The sequence below is a fragment of the Sorex araneus genome, chromosome 11, assembly GCF_027595985.1.
Source record: "Sorex araneus isolate mSorAra2 chromosome 11, mSorAra2.pri, whole genome shotgun sequence".
NCBI classification, from domain to species: domain Eukaryota; kingdom Metazoa; phylum Chordata; class Mammalia; order Eulipotyphla; family Soricidae; genus Sorex; species Sorex araneus.
The window spans coordinates 6,013,960-6,035,870 of NC_073312.1; the positions used below are offsets into that span (position 1 = coordinate 6,013,960).

Here is a 21,911-nt window from a genome sequence, read left to right on the forward strand (position 1 = left end):
CACTCTGGATAGAAACCCAGGGACCGTGCAGGATATAGGGATCAAACCCAGGTCAGCAAGCTGTACTAGGGTCTGGCCACAGGAGGGTTTTTAGCTTAACCCCACTCCTTCCCGGCTCTAAAACCCTGAGATTTGTTAAAGCCCAAGTATAACTGGCAGCCCTCAAGAGCAGAGATAAGGGGCTGGAGCGATAGCACAATGGAAAGGTCGTTTGCCTTGCACACAGCCGACCCGGGTTCGATTCCCAGCATCCCATAGGGTCCCCTGAGCACAGCCAGGAGTAATTCCTGAGTGCAGAGCCAGGAGTAACCCATGAGCATCGCCGGGTGTGACCCAAAAAGCAAAAAGAAAAAAAAAAAAAGAGCAGAGATAAGAGATAAGCAGGGGCAGTGCCCCCAGTAGGGCGGAGTTAGAGCCTGCTCATCTCCCACGGGCCCCTCAGCTGTTCCAACAGCTCCGACAGGCACACGGACCACAAGAGGGGTCTCTGTCAGACCGAGTCTGGACCCCAACGGCTGACAAGGAGGCGAGGAACCTGGTCGCGGCCCGCAGGGATCCAGTCTCAAAGGCCCAGCTGCGGCAAGCAGGACAAGCAGCCCAGACTCCAGCCACAGGCTCGAGGGAGAGGTGGGAGAGGCCAGGCGGAAACAAAGAGACAGACAGGACGGACTGAGACTCCTTTTCCTCCTCCCGGCCACGACCCATTCAGATTCAGAACTACTGAAAAGTTTCCTTGGGAGCTACAGATAAAAGCCATCACTCAGGTGACTAGCATCTTTTAGGCTCTGGCCACCGTGATGCTGAGCTGCAGACAGGTCCTCATCTGCATTTCCATAGGGGGCAGGACTCCTCCTGGAAGGTGACTTAGCAAGGTACTTAGTCCTTTGTTTAAAGCAAAGGGGCCGGGTTCCCAAAGTTATTTGGCCCATCACCCACTCTTCAGGAAGGGGGAAAAAAAACCTGTAAGTGAAGAAAGAGAAAGGCCATTGCACTGGAGGCCAAGGACAGCCCCCGGGGCCATTCCGGCCCCCTCTGGGCACCTGGGAACCAAGGATACAGGCTCAAGGTAAATTTAACTTCGAATGAAAACCGAATCAGAACCCACCCAATACAACGCGTTTCTGAGAAGGCAGTGAGTGTGTGCAGAGAAATGGAGACACCAAAAACGCTGGAAACCAGAACTTTCTTTTGTTTGTATGTGTTTGCTGCACTGTGGCACTAGGAGTCAATTTCTTTAATGGAGATAGCCAACATTTTTAAAAAGTCTTAGAAAAAAAAAAAAAACTCACCTTCCCCAGAGCTGATGCCAGAGCGTCTGCAGAGCCAACCAGTGACAGCCTTTCAAAGACCAACCCTGGGCCCCATGGAAAAACCGGGAGGAGAAACAGAAACTTCCTCAGAGAAATACAAACGGCCAAAAGGCACGTGGAAAAAATGCTCTATATCGATGATCAGGGAGCTGCAAACCAAAACAACACTGAGATACCATCTCACACCACGGGCAGCGGCACACACCAAAAAGAACAAGAGCCGCCCGCGGAGCAATAGTGCAGCAGGGAGGTGTTTGCCTTGCAAGCAGCCGACCCGGGCTCAATCCACAGCATTCCACATGGTCGCCTGAGCACCACCAGGAGTGACTCCTGAGTGCAGAGCCAGGAGCAACCCCAGAAAGACAGAAAAAAAAAAAAAAAGAACAAGAGGGGCCGGAGCGATAGCACAGCGGGTACGGCGTTTGCCTTGCTCGCGGCCGACCCGGGTTCGATCCCCGGCATCCCATGTGGTCCCCCAAGCACTGCCAGGAGTAATTCCTGAATACAAAGCCAGGAGTAACCCCTGAGCATCGCTGGGTGTGACCCAAAAAGCAAAAAATAAATAAATAAAAGTAAACCTTTCTCTTAAAAAAAAAAAGAACAAGAACAACCAGTGCTGGCATGGGGGAGGGGAGGAACTCTCATCCACTGTGGGTGGGAACGCCTACTGGTCCAGCCATTTTTGGAAAATAATATGGGTATTCCTCAAAAAACCGAAAATTAAGCATCCATTTGACCCAGCAATGCCACTTCTGGAAATATACACGAGGGCCACAAAAACACACCCGCTGAAATGCCTTCTATGCACATTTATGCAGCAGTATTTATAGCAGCCAGGTTCTGGAAATAATCCAAGTGCCCGAGAACAGACAACTGGTTGAAGAAACAATGGTACGCCTACACAACAGAATACTATGCAGCTACCAGGAAAGTCAAAGTTCTGAGATTTGCTTATAAATGGATGGACATGGGAAGTATCATGCTGAGAGAATTGAGTCAGGAGGAGAGGGACAGACATAGATTGGTAGCACTCATCTGTGGGATACAAAAGAACACGGCATGAAACTAAAACCCAAGGGCAGCAGAAGCCAGGGCCAGGACCACTGGCACATGGCCGGGAGCTGGGACAGAGGAGGAGCCACTATGGCAGAGAGAGTTGGAAACGGTCACTCTGGATAAAAACTGCACGGACAGTAGGTGAAGGCACAGACATGATGACCTCCCAGGGCCATATTGCCCAAAAGGAGGGAGAGACAGAGACAGAGACAGAGAGACAGAGGCTGGCAGGGGAAGGGAAGGCGGAAGGAGAGTGGGGCATGGGTGGCGGGGGAAAAACACTAGTGGCAGGAGGGAACATTTTATGACTGAAACACACCCCCGGGAAGCGCTTTGTAACTGTGTATCTCATGGTGATTCAAGTTTAAAAAAAAAAAAAAAATGCTGGGACAGCTCCTTACCCAAGTGGTAGAAGCTGACTTGAAAGAAATCGTACATGTAACACAAAAGTTACCATCAAGTTCCTAAGAAGTCTTCATGACAGGGCAGACAAAGGCACGGGAGCCTGAACCTGGGTCTCCTGACGAACTGAACATATATATTCTTGTTCTGCTTTGTTTTCTGGGTTTGGGGCCCCATCTGGCAACGCTCAGGGCTGACTCCTGGCTCTGCACTCAGGAATCACGCATGGCAGGGGACCATGTGGGGTGCTGGGGATCGAACCCGAGTCAGCCGCATGCAAGGCAAACACCCTACCCACTGTACGATCACTCTGGCTCCATACGAAATGTGTTTCACCAAAATTTATAACTTCTCTTTCAGAGACACCTAAGAAAGCAAAATAGAGGTTGGCGAGACATACAAAGGCTGAGGGGCTTTCCTCGCATGTTTTAACACAGGTTTGAATCCTGGCACACCAGATGGTCCCCGAGCCTTGCCAGGAGTGATCCTTGAGCACTGAGCCAGGAGTAAACCCTGCGAACAGCCAGGTGTGTCCCAACACTCCCCACCCCACCAAAAAAAGGGGGTGGGAATCAAATATGGACCAGAGATAAAGGGCACCAGCAGATGTCTGCGAGCGCCTCAGCAGGGCAAGGCCCCGGGGCACAGGAGCAGCCCTTGCCACTGAGCTGGGGATGGTCCCCGAGCCCACCCTGCCCCCCTCTGGGATGACCTCCGCCCTCACACACAAATAAAGAGAAATTCTTAAAACCAGCCACAAACTGGGGGAGAATATGCAGTATAGACAGCTATCAAATATCTGTGTTTTTGAGGGCAGACGAGTAGTTATTACAATTTGATAAGACCAAAAAAGGAAAGAAAAATGGGCCAAAAAAGCTGACAACAGAAGCTATGTGAATAGCACATAAGCAGATTTTTTAAACGATCATCATTGGGGCAAGAGGGAACACAGCGGGGAGGGGGGGGAGGAGGCAAAACTCGCCCTGCATGCAGCCAGTGGGCGGTCTGACCCCCGACACCACAGGTGGTCTCCCAAGCCTGCCAGCAGTGACCCCAGAGCACAGACCCAGGTGTGGCCCCAAAGACAAATAAACCAAAAGATGGTTAGCTAGGAAACAAGAGTAAGACGGCACCACACACCTGCTAGCATGGCTTCACCAGAAAGCAACAAAGGCCTGATGATCCCCCATGCTGACAGGATGTGCAAATCTCTCTCACACATGCAGACGGGGCGGCAGGAACGAGAAAGGAAGACAGCGGAAGAGTTGGTATAGACTTAGAAATACCCTTATCTACAACCCAGCAACCCCACTCCTGGGTACTTATCCAAGTTGAACAGAGAGCTAATGTTTACTCCCTCCATGCAAATATTTATGCCATCATTCTTCACAACTGCCAAAAAGCAAAAACAATCCAAATGTCCTGTGGCTGGTTGAAAATAAACCGTAGTACCAGCGTTACAATGGAAAGCTGATTAGAAACACAACAGAGCCAACTACTCGTAAAGACGGCCTGGGAGGCTCTTCCATCTACTCTGCTGGAACACAGCCAGGCCGACAGAGAAACGGGGACAGAGGACAGAGCGAAGGGGACCGGGCGGGGGGGCCCCAGACCGTCCCACCTGGCAGCTGTGGCGGGGGACGCCATGACACATGTCCCACCCGTTACAGAGAACTGCAGTCCACATACACCACAACTAGCAGGACCGAAGAGCAGGGGAGACAGTGAAAGGCCACGGATTGGGCCGAGGTGAAGGCCGAGCTCTCGGGGGGGCACGGGGCTGTTCTACCCCCTGTCCCGGCTGCGGGGGGCTGAGCTCACGGAATCCCACACCGCGGCCTTGGATGCGGGCTCGCGGGTGAGCACCGGCCTCACCCATTGGGAGAGCAGGGCTGAATCCTCGGCACAGTGGGGTCCCCCAAGTGCCACCAGGAGTGAGCACACGGCCCGGGGGAGCCCCAGTGACTATCAGGTGTGACCCCCCCAACAGCAAAAATAAATGAAATAAAACCCAAATGGGTGAAATTTACCATACGTGATTTATACGCTGATAAATCCTGGTTTTTCTTCAAAACCCCAGAGTGGCTGAGATTAGAGCCTGTCACCGCCCCCACCCGGTCAGAGCGGGGCTGCCCGGCCGAGACGCGGAGAGTGACACTTCCCAGCGGCACGTGCTGGCTTCGTGGCGATCCCATTTCTGCCATGCTGGCGAGAATCCAAACTCCCTCACTGCCGTCGTGATCTACGACCATGAGATCAGTGACCCTGGCTGTTCCGGGGGCGAGCGGGCTCTGCCCAGCTGCGACAACGAACTCGGTGAACGTGCGGCTTCTAGATGCCCCAGGCCCAGCCAAGCCCCTCTGCCTCTGCGCAGCCGCCGGCCCTGGGCCCTGGCACCCCAGACCAGAGGCGGGCACCAGCAACCCCCCCCCGCCCGGCTCCACACGCCCACAGGAGAGGGCACTCGCACATCTCTAGCTTCACCCGACAGCGAAACGGGACACGCGTGAGTGCAGAGGGCACGTCACAGGCCAGTGACAAGGCCAGGCCCCACCCCCGCAGCCAGCCAAGTCGTCTCCTGGAAAAGTTCCTGGAGGAAACGACAAGTGCCATTCCAGGGAAGGTGGAAACGGTGAGGAAGTGAACCAGCCTCATTCCGGCAGGAGAGAAAGTTCGTGTGCCGAGAGAGAAGTCCCAGCCAGCCCCCGCGTTCCCGAAGCCAGAGCCCAACGCTCTCGGGGTCTCTGAGGGCCGCGGGAGGCGAGGGCGGGGCAGCAGCGGGCAGAGGCTGGTTCCAGAGACTGCGGAGAGCCAAACCGGGTGTCCCGCGCGGGCGCAGCTGCGGCCCCACGGACGCCACGGGAGAACAACAGATTTTCAACACGGGTGAAACAGCCTCCTCGTGGGAAAAGCCCAGCTAGGAGCCACGCTGGTGTCTCACTGCAAGGGACGGGCTGGTGCCGAGGGTTTACCCGGCAACCACCGAGCGCTGCGCGGAAGGCACTCGGCCCCGGCTCCGTGCAGGGCTGGCACGCCTGGCGACAGCACGCGTGTTCCCACACGGCTGAGCGTTTTCTGCTCCTCGTGAAGGCAAGACTCCCTCCGGCCCGGTCCAGTGACGGCCACAGACGAGAAGGGCAGTGTCTCGGGCCTGCCCACACAGCAGGACCCACTGGCCCTCCCAAGTCTGCCATCTAAGAAACACGCGTGGCACGTGACGGCTGCCCCGGGCAGAGTCCGCTGATGAACCTGGGCCCTGAAGACCTTCCGGGAAAGAGTCCCGGTCCCACAAGGCCGACACGCCAAGGAAGCGCGGGTGCCAGGCGGGCGCACCGCAGGCACCGGCCCGTCTGCCGTCCCGACCCTCCCAGAGAAGGGGGCCGGCACCTTTCCTGTTACCCAGAATCCCACGAAACGGGCGAAACCCCACGCGCCTGGCAGCACTCTCCCAGGGAGACGACCAGAGAGGAGGGTCCCTTTCACTGTCCGTGGTCCCCAGTCACGCGGCCTCCAGCTGTGAGTGAGCAGCACAAAAGGGCTGTGCACCCCCCGCCCCCAGGCGAGCTGCTGGAAAGATGTGCTGCCCTCTTGAAGGACGGCCGGGGAGGGGGAGGGGAGGGGAGGAGCGGGGACAGAGAATCTGCAGGAGCAGCGCAGCCACCCCAGGTGAGCACGTGATCAGGGACCACGGTCAACGGCGAGCAGAGCTGGGTGAGGCCCCGGTCAAAGGGCGCGAGCACTGCAGCATGAGGTGTGAGCCCCGGGGAGCAGCAACGAGGCACCCCCCAATCCACAAGGCTGCAGGGAAGGGGGGTGGAACGAACAAAGGCGGAGTCGAGACAGCGGGTCACAAACAAAGGTGTGTTTTGCTGTCAGGAGGCAGAAGATGGCGAGGCAGGGGAGCGGCTCTGCACGACACCCGGCCCAGAATTACTCCAGGGCTGTAAAAATAGCCGCCGTCACTCTGAGACCTCGCTGTGACCACCGGCTCGGTGAGGCTCCCGGTGAACAGGAAACCCACGCGGCGACGCGTTGCTAGGGAACAGCCCTGCGGTGCCACACCAGGGCCCCCGGCAGAGAGGACGGCGGCGACCCTGACCGAGCGCCCGACTGCCCGCTCCGTCCGGACAAGGGTCCGAGCGAATACCCCGTCTCTCAAAACCGGCTGGGCAGGCCAGAGCTGAGCACGTGACTACCCCGAGCTGACACTGCGCACCTCAGGTGGGCCGACGACCTCGCTGCAGAACGTGAGACACCGTCCCCCCGGGCTGTGGGCCATGACCATCTCGGCGTGGGCAGCTTCCCGGCAGCTCCTTCCTCCACACGGGGCTCACGTGGGGACCCCTGGACTGCCATCTCCAGCCCCTCTGACAGACAGCTCAGATCTCACAAACGAAGCTCTGTCTTGGGGGCTGGAGCGAGAGCACAGCGGGGAGGGCGTTTGCCTTGCACGCGGCCAACCCGGGTTCGAATCCCAGCATCCCATATGGGCCCCTGAGCACTGCCAGGAGTAATTCCTGAGTGCAGAGCCAGGAGGAACCCCTGTGCATCGCCGGGTGTGACCCAAAAAGCAAAAAAAAAAAAAAAAAGCTGTCTTTAGGGCGTGGGCACAATACCCCCCCACACCCTGGCCACGGCCACTCTCCCGTGCCAGGTCCCATTTCTCTCCCACCTGCAAGCCCCGCAGAACCATCTTCAAAACAAACCGAACGTCCCACTCCTCACACACACGCGCGGCTGCCTCCTGGGCCGGGCCTCCATCCCCGCAGCGTCAGCGACCCAGCAGAATGGGCGTTTTAGCATTTAGTGTATAGACACGTGCACGAGCACAGCCAGCAGACTGGGCCCACGGGGTCCCCGCGGGTCGGGTCCCCAGCACCGTCTGAGGCCCAGAGCCTCCCCAGGAGCAACCCCTGAGATGACTAGAGAAGACATTACAGGAGATTATTAATAATCGGATGATTATTCTGCGATGACCAGAGAGGCACGTGGCTGCAGGGCGTGAGGGTTGGGAGAAGCAAAATGACCCCAGGGCAGGAGTGAGCCCTGAGCACCTCCACGGGGTGTGCCCCCAGGCCAAAATTTTTTTTTTGTCAAGATATATAATATTTCTACTCATCTACTTCCTCCTGGCGCCGGTCATTTTACAGAGGCGACAACGAAGGCACAGAAGGTTTTGAAATGACTTGCCCACAGTCATAGCTAGGAGGCGACAGAGCCGGGAGGCCAACGAGGCAGGCCGGGCCCCGGGACCCCGCCGTGTCCGCTGTCGGCCACTGCTCAGAACTGCCCACTTCAACTGCTCCTTGGGACTGGCGGGGCGTCTCTGAGACCCCTGCCTTCTGGGCTAGACCCACTCACACCCAGTAAGTCAGAATCTCGACAGGCGAGACCTCCGTGTCATACGCCTCTCAGGGCTCGAAATAAAGGCTGAGCACTGCATTAAGGAGACCCCGTCGATTCCAGAGTCATCACCAGAGCTCCCCTCCCCCCCAATAATGGTTGGGTCCCCCCCAAAGTCCCCCGTCTGAAACTGGGCCACTCCCGCACCGGACACGCTCCCACTCAGGGCCTTTTAACTCACAGGTCCTTTTCTCAGGGAACCTCCTCCCTCGGACACCCTGGCTGCCACCCCCTCACCGTCTCGCCGCCCCCCCTTCATTTCCCTTCCTTGCGTTACTCCTCCTTACCACGGACGGCTGGCGGACGCTATCACCAGCGCAGAAGAGGATTCAGAAGCGAAAAGCATTTGTCTGGCCATCCCAAAGGCAGGCGCCTGAGCCCTCAAGTGAGGGTCGCGCTGGTCCGAGACCCCCGGCCAAACAGGGTCCTGGAGACGGCGCGGGGCCTTAAAGCGCCTTCCCGGCCAGAGCACGTCCACACTCTGGAGAGGCTGGCGGTGCCGAGGCGACTCCCCCGGCCCCCGTGAGGGCCCCGAGCTGGGTCGGGGGCTCAGGAAGCAAAGCGCCCAGGGCAAGTGCGAGGCCATGAAGCACAGCGTGAGGCACCACGGCTGGGGGTCTCAGAGAGAGAAACTGCTCAGGGGTCTCCCTGAACCAGGGCGAGGGGCCACAGGGCTAGAGCATGGGCCTTGCACGCAGAGGCGCCAAGTTAACCAGCCCCCCCCAGCTCCCCCCAAGCCTCGCTAGGTGCGGCCCTGAGGGACTCCGGTCACTGCTGGGAAGTGTCCCGAACCGTGTCTTTCGCTTCTCACCTGCTTCCCCTTCTCGCTCCGTGCCCCGAGGACGCTTGAACCACAGCGCCCAGAGCACAGGAGGCGGTTTCTTTTCCCGGTTTACTGTTGGTTTCTCCAGGGCCTGAGTCAGTGACCGGCACACGGAGAGTGTTCAATCACACGGCAGGTTCTTGTTTTGTTTTTTTGCTTTTTGGGTCACACCTGGCGGTGCACAGGGGTTACTCCTGACTCTGCACTCAGGAATTACCCCTGGCGGTGCTCAGGGGACCATATGGGATGCTGGGAATCGAACCCGGGTCGGCCGCATGCAAGGCAAACGCCCTCCCAGATGTGCTATCGCTCCAGCCCTGACACGGCAGGTTCTTGGATAAACGAACCATCTGGCTCCATCCACAGAGGACCTGCTCCTTGTCACCCGCCATACCTGACAGGTCCGTCTCCATGCGCCATCGAGACATGCTAAGCGAGGCCTCACTGCGCTAGCTGAAGGGCGTGTGAGGGAAAGTGACGCGAGGAACCAATCAAACGCTTGTGTTTCCCAATAGAAAGTTGCCTTATTCCTCATCTGACAATAACTCATTTGGGAGGTTTAACTAACATTTTTTCTTTTTTTTTCTTTTTGCTTTTTTGGGTCACACCCAGCGATGCTCAGGGGTTACTCCTGGCTTTGCACTCAGGAATTACTCCTGGCGGTGCTCGGGGGACCATATGGGATGCCAGGGATCAAACCCGGGTCGGCCGCGTGCAAGGCAAACGCCCTACCCGCTGTGCTACCGCTCCGGCCCCTAACAGTTTTGTTTAGATGAGGGAAGGGAAAGATTAACATGTCTGTCTGGATTCAGAATTTCCTAAGAGCTCGTAGGAAGGACAGACAACCGTCCTTAGGTTCTGTTATGCTCTAAGGTGTAATTTGACCAGAAAGTCATCAGAAATCAGCATAGCTTATGCACCACCACCTGAGAAGCAGAAAGTCAAACATCAGACAGAGGAGGGGAGGAGGGGGGGGGGGGGAAGGCCTCTCCTCGCCCGCAGCTGACCCTGTTTAATCTTCTGCATCATAAATCGGTGTCCTGGGCACTATCCGGAGTAACCCTGGAGCAGCCCTGAACACCGCCAGGTGTGGTCCAAACCTCACAATCCCTCCCCAAAGCCTGGCTGCATGTAACCCGCCTCACCCCTACATGCACAGGAGGCCAGCGGAGGGAGGTGGGACTGGTGGAGAAGGTTCACCCTCAGTAAACTGTAGGCCCAGTGTGGACTCTCCCGGGAGAGCTCATCAGAAAGTTCAAAGCCTCAGGTGGACACCAGTGGCCTGACCTCAAAAGAGGGCTTCCAGGGCACCGGCTAAGGGAGGCCCGGGGGAGAGCTGGGCGGAGCTGGCAGAGGGCACGGGGCAAGGCTGCCCATTTCCCTGCCCAACACCCGTCCGAATAGGAGGCGGACGGGTCACCCCCAGGGGCACAAGGCAAATCCATCCTCCAGCCCGAGTGTGGCGGGAAGGGTGGGGGGGTGCGATCCTAGGGCAAGGGAGGGGACAAGGGAGGGGACGCTCCAAACTGAAGAGGAGACGGAAGGTCGAAACTGAACTAGATTAGACCGGGGCTTTTTATAGCTGGAAATGGGAGGAAAGCTATCATTTGGTGTCCGTGTCATTAGCAGCCGGGGAGGGGAAGAGGAAGAGACTCAGATCACAGTTCCCCGTGGCAACCCCGACTTGTCCTCTGTCTGTTCCCACCCCACTCAGACCGCTCGATCACCTGAGGACACACGGCACGGACCGGCCCTTCTGCCCTGTGCACCGCGGCAGGCACCTGACCGGGGAATTCCCAGGCGGGATTTACTGCCGGGGAAGCCGCGGCAGGCGAGTCCTCTGCACTGACTCCCGTTCTGTCTGCGCGCGCCCCTTCCCGAGAGGTTAAGTCTACTAAGGACTCCAGAGTTCAATGGTCACACCATTACAGGCTTGGCTGTCTGCAGCAGTAAAACCACAAGTTCTTTTTTAAAAAAATGAAACTCGCAGAGTGACAAATCAGATAAGGGTTCCATGCAGTAAAAAAAAAAAACATTTACGACACAAAAATGCCTGAATAGCTAAGATTCCTAAGTCTTCACTCGGTTTGAGATAGCCCAGCCGGGCTGGAGAGACGGAGAGGGGGTCAGGTGCCGGACTCGCTCCACTCCCAGAGCCACACCTGGTCCCCCAGCCCTGCCAGGAGGGCTCCCCGAGCAGAGCCAGGAGGAATTGCGAAGCCCTGAGCTCTGCCGGGTGTGGTTCAAATCCCGGCCCTCCCTCCCCCAAAATTCTAAAGGACAGATTTTCTTTTATGTCCAACAGGCATTCCGTTTCCAGAAAAGCTTAAGATGACCCTCCCCCCCCATAAAAAAAAAACACTATCTTCCTACACCAGAGCAATTCAATTAATCAAAAGGCTTACCAAAATAAACAGCACACATGTCCGCTAAAATATTTTCTAGGAATAATAAATTATGACGGAGCACTTTGTCATACAACAACTGCTGGGACAAAAAAAATATTAAGAGCTCAAATGGGCTTCATGCTACTTGTGAAGTAAAATGGAATCCCACTGACCTAACAAATTCCAACAGGAACTTTTGTTTTTCTAATGAAATATCTTTCTGGGGGGGGAGGGAGGCAAACCCAGTTGTGCATAGGGCCTCCTCCTACTCAAGACACCACCTGGCAGGGCTGGGGCGGGGCGGGGGGGGGGGGGCGACCACAGGGATGCAGGGGTGAACCCACCCCGTGCAAGGTAAGTGCCCCGCCCCTGGGCCATCTCTCCCGTCCTGAAACTATCTCATCTGTCCAGAAATGAGCCGGCACAAAAGGCTAGTCTGTTAGGCCACCAAACGCCACTGCTCCAAGAGCACTTTCGGGACACTATGTCAATGCACTCTGAAATGTTGTCTTGGCAAAGAGTCAAAGGAGTTACAGGGGGCTGGACTGGAGGGCACAGCGGGGAGGGCAGCGCAGGGCAGGAGTAAGGCCTGGGCACTGCCGGGTGTGGCCCACAAGGAGAATCGCGGTCAGCTCTTCATCTCAGTGGAGCAGGGCGATCCGGGGCAGGAGAATCGGCTTACAGTTGGAAATCAAAGTTTCGGAAGCCCAAGAGCGCCGGTGCCAGCGTGCCAGCGTGCCGGGCGGGCGGCAGCGAATGCCACCTCCCCTGAGCCCCTGGGAAAAGGACATCTCTTCCCCGGCCCTCAGGAGTTCCTCACGCAAGAGCCCCTGCTTAGGGGCTAGCAGGACTGCAAAGCCTGGAATTACGGCAGTCACTTACTTCATACGTTTCATTCTGGGTTACAAATTATCCATCTAGATTGCTGGATTTATTACAGTCCAACTCTAAGAAGGCTCAAACAAAAGTTTGGGTGGTTTGTTTTATTTTAAGCTGCAGAGTTTTCAAAGAAAAAAAAAATCTCTGGCAAAAATGTTTCCATCCTTCCCAAGTACTCCCTTAGAGGTCTTCCATGGCTTCTCCTGGGGTCTGGAGAGAGTTCGGCGGGCAGGCACCCTTGCCACGCAGCTGACCAGGGTTCAATCCCTGCCCCCCACACACACACAAGTTCTGCATTCACTGAGCTCGTAGCCAGGTTTAAACCCTGAGCAGAGCCAGTGTGGTCCCATAACTTTTTTTAAAAAGATCATCTCCTCTCTTTTAATAACAATGTGCTGGGCTGGGGGCCATGCCCAGAGCCTGGGGGCCGGCAGCCTCCGGCCCCCACTGTGCCTCTAAAGAAAATAATCCCACCCTCTTCTTAAACACCGCTTAAAAAAGTCCCTCCAGCATCTTCCTGACAACTGTGTGCTGAGCCGGCCCCAGCCCAGTCTGCCCCTTCACACACCCCCTCCAGCGCCCTGCTGCTGCTAAAACTGGAATATGAAAAGATACAAACCTGCTACTTTGCCCCTCCCCAAAGCAACAAATTAGTTAAACTACTAATTAGCAAGATAAAGTACGACATGAAACAGTTTCACAGGTATAAAGTCGCACCTCTCCAATGGAACGAAAGTTACCCTGAGCACCAGCTGAGCCAGGTCCCTCTAGTGCCCCCCAAAACCCGGACTCCGCACAAGGAACTCACTCGGGGGGACACCCAGCGGGGCTTCGGCACCGGCAGAAACGCACTCGCATTCTCCCACAGGCAGCCGGTCGCGCTGTCATACATAAATAACTAAAACGTAATTACTACGGGGGTTGGCTGGGCCAAGGACCACGGGCGACAGCGCATCTGGGGAAACGGCTGGTGCTACCACCAAAGTGCGCAGGAAAAACGGGCAGTTTAGCCCGGACGAGCCTGACTGTGGATGAAAGAAGCTCTTGGGCTGGAGCGAGAACTTGACCAAGGCAGTTTCTCTCCGGGTTTTCTCTAGATCGCGCCCAGTTTTCTCTCTCGGAAGCGTCCACGCCGGGCGCCTGGACGGGGCTGGGCAGCGCAGCGCACGCGTCCGCGGGCACGGGGCAAGGCGACGGGCGGCCCGGAGCTTCACAAAAGAGAGACAAAGGCAGAAACCTGGTCGTGCGCTCTCTGCTCCGGTCGCTCGGCACGCGGGAAATGAGATTTGCTCGTCAGAAAACGAATTCGCAAAGGGCAGCGACTTCATTAAAGCGAGGACAATCGTATTAGGGCAGACCGGGACCCGTCGTGCTGCCCGATCGATGGGCCGGGCGCGGGCGAAGGAAGGAGCAGGCGGCGCGGGAAACGGCATGGACCGGCCCGGGCGGCCGTCCGCCCCCTCCAGGGGGCCGTCCCGGGGCGCGTGGGGCACGGCCGCGGCGCCCTCGGACACCCCCGACGGGGCCGCTCTCGTCCCGACCACCCCGTTTCCCCGCCGGCGAGCGATCGCACACCGCCCGGCCCCGCAGCCCCGACGCCCGCCGGCCCCGCGCCCCACCTGCGTGACCTTGGGCCAGCCCCTGGCCCCCGCGCCCCGCCAGGCGGGCACCGCGATGCCACGACGGGGGCCGCCCGCCCGCGGCCGGAGCGCGCGAGCCCCGACGCGAACGCGCACCCCAAGGCCAGAGCGCCGGCCCGGGCCGGGCAGCCCCCCGCGGGCACCCCCGCGGGCACCCCCGCAGCCGCGCCCCTCGGCCCGGCGCCGCCCGCCGGGAGTCCCCCGCGCGTCCCGCGGGGAGGGGGGGGGCGCGACCGTCCCGAGGGTCGGGGCGCCCCCGAGAGGCTCCGGGCCGGACGGCGCCGGGGACCCGGGCCGGGGGACGACGCCACCGCGGCCGCGGGACCGGGACGCCGCCCCCTCCCGCCGGCCCGCAGCCCGCGCGCGCAGGTGAGCCCCGCCGCGGCCTCGGCCAGGTGCAGCCGCGGGGCCCGCCCGACGCGCCGGGCTGCAGGGGCGCGGCCGCCCCGCCACCCCGCGAGCCCGGCCCCCCGCGCCCCCGCGCCCGCGCGCCCCGCACTCACCAGCGCCCGCCGGCCGGCCCCTCGGTCCCTGCTCGCCGCCGCCGGCTCCGCCCACCCCGCCCCGGCGCGGCCGCGCTCCGCACGCCCCACTTCCCTCCGGTCGCCGGCCCGGAGCCCCCCGCAGGCCGCGGCCCCGGCGCGCACAGGCTCCCCAGCCGCCCCGAGCTGCGCCCACGACGGCCCGCCCGCACACCGCGCACGCGCGCACGCGCCGCCGCGGCCCCCAGACGGCCGCCGAGATTCCGGAGCGGGCACTCCCAGCCCGCCGAGACTACAAGTCCCGGCAGGCCCCGCGCGGGGGCCGGCGGCGTGGCGGGGGGGCGGGGAGCCGGCCGCTTCCTGGTCTCGGGCGCGGCGGCCTCGGGCGTGGGCGGGAGGGCGCGCGCGGAGCGCTGGGCCCCGGCGCCGCGGTGCAGCCTGGGAGTGGTAGTTTTCCAGGCCCACGGGGCTGGGCTCGGCGGGGGAACGCGGGGTTCTCTGATGTCATCGCCGCCGAGAGCTTCGAGGCACAGGGATCTTTAAAAATAGCCCTTCGCTTGCAGATGATTTGTTTGCAAGCTGCCCCGTCGTCGGCCCGGGAAGCGTGAGGTCTCAGGCCGCCGGGGGACCTAGAGAGAGACGCTGCGCCCGGTCCCCCGCACCGAACCCTTCTGGCTAGAACCGCAACTCCACCTCCTGCTTACAGAGATGTTAATAGGACCGTAGGAGAAGAAAGTTACGGAGAGGACTAGCGTCCGTGCTCTCAGGAAAGCGGGAGCAGGAATGTGCAGTCCCGTGTGTGTGTGTGTGTGTGTGTGTGTGTGTGTGTGTGTGTGTGTGTCCGTGCTTTCAGGAAAACAGGAGCAGAAATGTGCAGTCTCGTGTGTGTGTGTGTGTGTGTGTGTGTGTGTAAGCGGGAGCAGAAATGTGCAGTCCCGTGTGTGTGTGTGTGTGTGTGTGTGTGTGTCCGTGCTTTCAGGAAAACAGGAGCAGAAATTGCAGTCTCGTGTGTGTGTGTGTGTGTGTGTGTGTTCATAAAGATTTAACGTCTTTGGGGGCCAGAGCGATAGCATAGCGAGTAGGGCGTTTGCCTTGCACGCGGCCGACCCGGGTTCGATCCCCAGCATCCCATATGGTCCCCCAAGCACCGCCAGGAGTAATTCCTGAGTGCAAAGCCAGGAGTAACCCCTAAGCATTGCTGGGTGTGACCCAAAAAGAAAAAAAAAAAAAAAAGATTTAACGTCTTTGGAGAGGTCCACATGATACGCAAGATGCATTTGTTCCTCTGAGACCAAGACGCTTACGCTCACGGGGCCTGCAGTCGATGAAACTCCCTAAATAAGACACTATCAACCTGAATGAAACCGCGGTGCGCCAGAAGACCGTGGAGGAAGGCTTTCTAAAAAGTGATGTTTGGGCCGGAACCTGAAAGATGGGGATTACTTAGGCCTGCAAAGAGCTGGGAAGAGGGGCTGGAGCGATAGCCCAGCGGGGAGGGCGTTTGCCTTGCATGCAACTGACCCAGGTTCGATTCCCAGCATCCCATAGGGTCCCCCAAGCACCGCCAGGGGTGATTCCTGAGTGCAGAGCCAGGAGTAACCCCTGAGCATCGCCGGGTGTGACCCAAAAATTAAAAAAAAAAAAAAAAGCTGGGAGGAATTGTGTGCCACCCTCCTCCCCTGTGCACAGCGCGCTGCTGGGCTCTCCGTAAATATTTGTTCCGTTTCTGTCCTTCTTCCTTTCCATGCCCTCCCACAGCCTGAGATCACATCCTTCCCCCTTCAAAATCTTTATCAGCTCCTTCAAAACATCCTTCCTGTGGGAAGATGTACAGGAGACAAATCAGCGTCCAGCGGGAGAACAGGCTGTCCCGCGGCTAACCAGGCCGGAGCTCTGCGCCTGGAGTCTGGGTGGGGACCCCAGACCCCGTCTGCTCGGAGTGGCTCAGAAGCCTGGCTGTTCCCGGCCCGGGAGATAAGACAGGGGGCAAGGTCCTTGCCGTCAGCAGGCCGACCTGGTTCCATTGCCTCCACCTCGTATGCTCCCCGAGCACCACCAGAAATGATCCCAGAGCACAGAGCCGAGAGTAAACCCTAAACACGGCAGGCGTGGCCCAACCTCACCCCCCTCCAGCTCCCCCTCCCCACCCTGTCCCCACACCCACCAAGTCTGGGTTCTCCTGGTCCCTTCACTTGGCCTCTACTTAGAGCAAGAAAATCAGATGTGGCTGGAGAACTGGAGAGACGCAGAGGCAGGGCGCTTACCTTGCATGGGGCCAACCCAGATTTGATCCCCACCCCCATGGTCCCCTGAACCCCACCAGCAATGCTCTCTGAGCACAGAGCCAGGGAGGTATAAGCCCTGGACCTTTCCCGGTGTGACCCAAAAAAACAAAGAAAGAAAACATCAGCTGAGGGCTCGCCTCTGCCGGTTGGACGGCAGCTCAGCTGAGCTGTTCTCTAAGGCACAGGTGGGGTGAAACTCAGCTGACCAGGAGAGACTCACCTGGGTGACCTCAGGCGGAGGGACTCTGCCTTTCCCTCTTGGGGGGGGTCTCCATGGCTCACTGGTAGTATTCTGAGTCCCAGGAACCGGCCCAGGTGCAAGTGCCTGCAAGTTCTGTAGCTCCGTCTGTGTGGGTTCTAAATGCTCCTCCTCCAGTGCTCAGGAGCAGCGTTTCCAGGAGGGTCACTCTGCCTTCCAGAAACCCTCGCTGGGTAACCCGGCTGAAGCGTATCTTCTGGGGAAGAATGAGCCTCGTTCTCATTTCCTTGCCTGCAGAGCGGTGGAAAAGGCGTCCGTCACCTTTAAACACCGACCCCATGGCGAGTATCGGCCTTTGTTGGGGGGTTCCCTTTGGTTTGGATTTTTGTGTCATGCCTGAGCCTGGCGGTGCTCAGAAACTACTCTGGCTCAGTACTCAGGGCTCTCTCCTGGGACTGAGCCGGAATGGGGGGAATCCACCAAGGGCCTCCTTCATGCAAAGTCCGTTCCTGCCCTTTGAACCATCGTCCCAGCCCTGTTTCGTTTTTTCACTAGAGGTGTGGATAACATTCAAAACTAGGGAAATTTCACGTCATAATCCCAATGCCACCTGCATGCGGTCTGCAGACATCTGGGCTCTCCTTCCTGGGCTAGAGTACCTGGACAGTCTCCAGCTTGGGAATTCTAGAAGTCTCTAGACAGAAGATTTGGGATATGCTTAAATTGAATAAAGGATGTCTTAGGGATCTGAAATCAGATTCGAATTTGACATCCTGTGTCAGAGCTGACAATCGAGCCCCGAGATTCAAGTTCCCAAGAAAGTCGTTCAGTTCCCGCAGGATCTAGAATCTCCCCTTGGTCATCAGCGGCTGCATCACTGGCTCAGTGGTTTTGAAAGTATCCCTCCGCTCCTTTTGCCGAACCAGTCCCAGAGACTATTTGATTTTGAGATTCACACTTACCATGAGGGGAGTCCGAAAGAAGGAAGAAGGAAGAAAAAGAAAAGAAGGAAGGGGGGTGGAGTGATAGCACAGCGGGTAGGGCGTTTGCCTTGCACTCGGCCGACCCAGGTTTGATTCCCAGCATCCCGTATGGTCCCCTGAGCACCGCCAGGGGTAATTCCTGAGTGCAGAGTCAGGAGTAACCCCTGTGCATTGCCGGGTGTGACCCAAAAAGAAAAAAAAAAAAGGAAGGAAGGAAGGAAGGAAGGAAATGGAAAGAAGAAAGAAAGAAAGGGAGGGAGGGAGGAAGACAGGGAGGAAGACAGGAAAAGGAAGAGATAAGAAAGAAATCTGGGGGCTGGAGCTATAGCACAGCGGGTAGGGTGTTTGCCTTGCACGCGGCCGACCCAGGTTCGAATCCCAGCATCCCATATGGTCCCCTGAGCACCGCCAGGGGTGATTCCTGAGTGCATGAGCCAGGAGTCACCCCTGTGCATCGCCAGGTGTGACCCAAAAAGCAAAGAAAAAAAAAAAGAAATCTGCATTTCCTCCAGCCCTTGGGGCATGGCAAGGCTTATTATATAATCGTGCTTGCGGTGTTACTTTTTTAAAAAGTATGTGGAATATTCCCTTGTTGAAATTACAGTCTGGGAGCACACCAAGAACATTCAGGACCCGCAGGCAGCACTGAGACATGCTGGAATATTCCATGGACACTTGTCAAAGGGTAGGAGGAGTCTGAACTCAAAGATCAGCAGATTCCCTCCAGCCACCGTCACCCTCATCCTCGTCCTGCCTCGCCGCGTGTCAAGTGCTCGGGAGTTTTGTTCCAAGCTCGTGGTGGAGTTGGCCGGAGAGCGCAGCGGGCACTGTGCTTGCACCCCAGCGGGTCTCCCGGGCCCCACCCCGAGTGATCCCTGAGCACCGAGCCAGGAGTAAGTTCTCAACACCACTGGGTGTGGCCCCCGAAACAATAACGGCAAGTTGGTGTCTGAAGCTATTCGGGGGGCCCTGGGTCCCCTAGGGGAGACCTTAGCCCCGGGCCTGGGCGCTGACGCAGCCCTTGAAACTCCTGCTCTGTGCTCGCAAGGACCTCAGCCCCGTCCCCGCCCCCGGAACCGACAGGTCCGAGAGCGGGACCAGCTGTCCCCCAGGCCCACTCTGCAGACCGAGCAGCACTGGGCGCAGCACCACCGCCCCCTGATGAAGCAAAGCGTCATTCCCTCTGACACGGAGCACAGCACTAGCACGTAGCCAGGAGCCACAGGGAGCGTCCCAGCTCCCGTCACCTCTCTCCCTCCCTGAGGTCAAATTCCGGCCCCCCGGGGACTTTTCACATACCTCCTTGGCGATGATCATTGTCCCTCAAATTTTGGTTTTTCGATGGGGGTTGGGGCGGGAGGGTCACAGCCACATACTCGGGGGGACGCTCTTCCCCCTCCTGGCCCGGCCTGTGCTCCCAATGGCCAAGGTCCTTGCCTCCCTCACGCCCTTTGTCAGGAGCGGTGCGGGCGCTGACGGCAGCACGAAGGCCTGAGCACGGAGGGGCATTACGCGGGGGCCAGCCCAGCGTCCTGCTTCGGACCTGCCCGAGGTGGGGGGGGACCCCCCTGCACTCTGGACGTCACCTGAGGCATCTCAGGGCATCTCCCCTCTCTTCCTTCCTCTCACCGTAACCTGGAACCCGTCCAACCCCGCCTCCACGTGCGATACTCTTAGCCAAGTGCTCGGCCCAGGCTGCAGCTCCATTGGTGGGTTAGCTCAACCAACACCCGAGCTCATGGGACTAACCACATCAGGCCGGGTCGAGGCTCTCCCAGGCCTCCTGCTGCGGCCACCTCACAACTCCCAGGGCCACTGGGCCAGAAGGACCCCGGAGCTGAGACCTGGGGAACTGGGGAGTGGTGCAGAGGACAAGAGGGGTCTGGCCCAGAAGGGTCTAGAGGGACATAATCGCAGACCCCTTGGCGGTGCCTGACGAAGCCGGGAAACCCCTGCTTGGGGTGTCTGGGGGGGGTCTGCTGAAGGGGGTGACAACCGCATCAGGACCTGAGTCACGAGCCCCTCCAGGGAGCTGGGCACCCCCAAACCTGGCCGGCCTGAGGGGGACACAAGAGAGCCGGACGGGACAACACCCCGCCAGGCCTCAGGCCTCTGCTGCCCCTGCCCAGGCCGGGCCTGGGGGCGCCCTGAGCCCCGCGCCTGCGAGGGCCTGGGGTCTGGTGTGCTGCGCCCCTGAACCGCAGGCCAAGTAGCCAGACTTCTCCACCCCCCAAACACGTAGAGGCCCCCGCCGGACGGACACAGGAGGACATCAGTCTGCTCTCTTCTGCCACAAGGGAGCACAGAGCCAGGAGTCTTAGCTCCTGTACCGCTGGTACTGCCCCAGCCCCCCAGAAAAGGGAGGAGAGACAGTACAGGGATTAAGTCACTTGTCTTGGACCCCGATCCAGTCCCCAGCGCTGCAGAGGGTCCCCTGAGCCCAGAGCCAGGACTCAGCCCTGAATGCAATTTCCTCTCTCCCCACACACACCACGACGCCCAGACACACGTACACAGATGCGTAACACTGTAGCACTGTCGCCCCGTTGCTCACTGATTTGCTCGAGTGGGCACCAGTAATGTCTCCGTTGTGAGACTTGTTGTTACTATGTTTGGCATATCGAATACGCCACGGGGAGCTTGCCAGGCTCTGCCATGCAGGCAGGATACTCTCGGTAGCTTGCCGGGCTCTCCGAGAGGGGCGGAGGAATCGAACCCAGGTCGGCCGCGTGCAAGGCAAACGCCCTCCCCACTGTGCTCTAGTCCACACAGATAAGTAAATATAAACTGGAGGCCTAGCGTAGCCTCCTGGCGGTGCCCCACTCTCAGGCCATCTCTGCCTGCTTCAGAAACTTCACTTTTACCCCGAGAGCTCAGAGGTCTGCCCCGCCCCTCTCCCTCCTCCCCTCCCCCCTCCCCTCCCCGCCCCGCCCTTAGACTAACAGCAAGGGGGCAGCCCCCAGAATAGCTTGCCCACTGGACCCCCTGGCATGTAAATACATCCTTGTCCCCCACCGGCACTTAATAATTGTACTTTATGGGGAGACAAAAGCTGTAATCAGAGCCTGACAGTGGGACCCACAGCCTGGCGGAACAAAGCTCAGAATTCCCAGTGCCCACCCCCCCACCCTCCCCACCCCACCCCCACTCAGACACAGCTGTGGGGCCGAGAAGCCTGAATCCCATTCACGGTGCACCCTCTCCTGCCAGCAGGACAAGGCCCCCTTGCCTGCCTCTGCAGCCCGGGCTTTTCAGGAGACTGAAAAGGGACGCCAACGGGAGCCCCCGCCCCCCCAAGAGCAGCCCTTGCAGGTGTGCAGGGGGCTGGTCCCCAGACACACCAGCTCGGTCGCCTGGTGACAAGGACAGCCAGGCTGTCCCGCCCGCTGGAGACTTCAGCTGCTCTGGCCGGCCCGGGGCTCCGGCTCCAACAGGCCTTTCCTGGCCTTTGCCGCTCCCGGGAGCAGCCTGCGCCCCGCAGGGCCCCACCAGTACGAGGGCTGAGTCCCCGGAGAGAGAGAGAAGGTTTTAGCTCGGTTCGGTTGGGCTGGGGGAGCCAGGACGGAACTCAGGGCCACACACACACACACACACACACACACACACACACACACACACACACACACATGAGGCAGGCGCGCTCCCACTGAGCCACGCCCCCCCTCCAGGGGCGCAGGGCTTTAAGCAAGAGCACTGGAGCTTGGGGCAGAGCTCAAAGGCGCGAGCATGTGCTGTGCATGGAGTCAGCCCTGGCTTAATCCCGGCACCAGTGAATCCTCCAATCACTGCCAGAAGGGGCCGGAGTGATAGCAAAGCGGGTAGGGCGTTTGCCTTGCACGCGGCCAACCCGGGTTCGATTCCCTGCATCCCATAGGGTCCCCTGAGCACCGCCAGGAGTAATTCCTGAGTGTATGAGCCAGGAGTGACCCCTGAGCATCACCGGGTGTGACCCGCCCTCCCCCCCCAAAAAAAAAACCCAAGTACTGCCAGAAGCCATTCCCAGAGCACTGAACTGGGAGTAGCCCCTGAGCACTGGAGGGCGTGACCCCACACTCCCCCTCC

The 21,911-nt window shown here is 58.9% G+C and overlaps 1 protein-coding gene across 2 annotated transcripts in view; it reads right to left on the reverse strand.

Moving 5' to 3' along the window:
• The window catches only part of PLEKHA1 (pleckstrin homology domain containing A1), a 58,290-nt gene extending 43,697 nt beyond the window's left edge, over positions 1 to 14,593 (reverse strand). For both annotated transcript variants that reach the window (XM_055118813.1, XM_055118814.1), the window contains exon 1: positions 14,404 to 14,593. The gene's annotated coding sequence lies outside the window, so the exon portion shown is untranslated. The remainder of the gene's footprint in view (positions 1 to 14,403) is intronic.
• Between the last annotated feature and the right edge of the window lie 7,318 nt (positions 14,594 to 21,911).